Below are 1,419 nucleotides of genomic sequence, written 5' to 3'. Positions count from 1 at the left end.
TTGATGTCCTCTGCCGCTCTCGCCGCCGCATGTTCTTAGTGTCGGCGTGTTCTGCCTGGGATTCACAGACTCATGTGGGATCTGTCGTTCAAAGCGTTTTTAAGGAGGAAGATGTTTCCTTCTGTCGCTGGCGATGCGATGTTCCGTCTAGGATGATCTTGGGGGGTGGCGTCCTAATGACTCGCCAGCCGTGATGTGATTGGGTTCAGTGCTCCAGTTGTTTTAATACGCTTCTCCTGTTAATGCAGTCAAATACACACATTTTGTCAACTTATCTCACACACACACAAACACACACACACACACACACACACAAAAACTGTACACACTAATGGTAGTTAAAGGTCAAAGGTCAGGCAGATGTTTCTGCTCTCTTGTCATGTTTTAGCCACTAATGACTCTCCGACTAACTTCAGGGTCGTTTTCTGACCCGGTTCCAGTCGATTACGCGATGGGCTGCATTCCATTTTTTAAACTAAAGGTCTTTTCTGTACTTTTTTTCTAGAATAAAACTCATTTTTTTTCCTGGAAGGCTGTCCTTTGACAAGGGGGCATGCTCTTTTTTTTTTTTTAAACATATTAACCAGGCATCCAGAACAAATGAGTTCAGAAGCAAAACCCAGAGAAGATGAATTTCTCCTACATATAATTATTATATTTATGAACTTCCTCTGTTCCCCTGAATTATGGATTCATTTATTTTCTTCACAGAAGAAATTAGTCTGATAAGGATTGATCACTCTTTATTGGAATGGGTTGTGGTTTTGTTTTACTTTCAGGTTCTATAGGCGTCATATTTTTACATTCATCTCCAGGAATGTACAGGAATTGAGCTTTTTTTTTTTTGCATCGTGACCCAACTGGTCCACATTGGATCTGCATTTCTTTTAAATATTCCTTTGATTTCTTTGTCTGTGTTGTAATCTATTACTTCCTAAAGTTGTTTTTCCACAAACACACAGGCAAAAATGGAATTTTTGCTGCATATTTTTAACACAACTAAGCAGATATGAACTGTATGTATGTCAAAGTTTGTCCCTTTCAGCTGTACAGCGTATTGTAAAAAGTATTTTGTTTACAACTGTCTGATTATTAAATGGACAACTGGTGTCTTATTAATAAAAATCACTAGAATTAATTTACTTAGTCTATAAATAATGTGAAACCCTCATTTAATTCAGTTTTGTTGTACTTTATTCTATCACTTATATCTTGTTTTATTTCGTCACAGAAGTGTTTTTGATCCTTTTGTCCTCAAAAGTATTTTTTTATTTTAAACTTTTGAGGGCTGCAGGCAGGATGCAGTACCTCATCCTGACCGCTGAGGGGCAGCAAACCCCTTTCCAAGTCACCGAGGCTCCATCAGCGGAAATCCGTCTCCAGTGAGTAAACGTGAGAAACCCGCTGGAGGTCCAGAGA

At 39.0% G+C, this 1,419-nt stretch overlaps 1 protein-coding gene across 1 annotated transcript in view; it reads left to right on the top strand.

Moving 5' to 3' along the window:
* micall2b (mical-like 2b) overlaps positions 1 to 1,150 on the top strand; it is a 9,693-nt gene extending 8,543 nt beyond the window's left edge. Inside the window, exon 16 of the mRNA XM_068321798.1 lies at positions 1 to 1,150. This exon is cut by the window's left edge and continues 108 nt beyond it. The gene's annotated coding sequence lies outside the window, so the exon portion shown is untranslated.
* Positions 1,151 to 1,419: the final 269 nt, after the last annotated feature.

The sequence above is a fragment of the Antennarius striatus genome, chromosome 8 (assembly GCF_040054535.1).
Source record: "Antennarius striatus isolate MH-2024 chromosome 8, ASM4005453v1, whole genome shotgun sequence".
NCBI classification, from domain to species: domain Eukaryota; kingdom Metazoa; phylum Chordata; class Actinopteri; order Lophiiformes; family Antennariidae; genus Antennarius; species Antennarius striatus.
The sequence above is the reverse complement of the archived record's forward strand: the minus strand, read 5'-3'. Positions and strand labels throughout refer to the sequence as shown.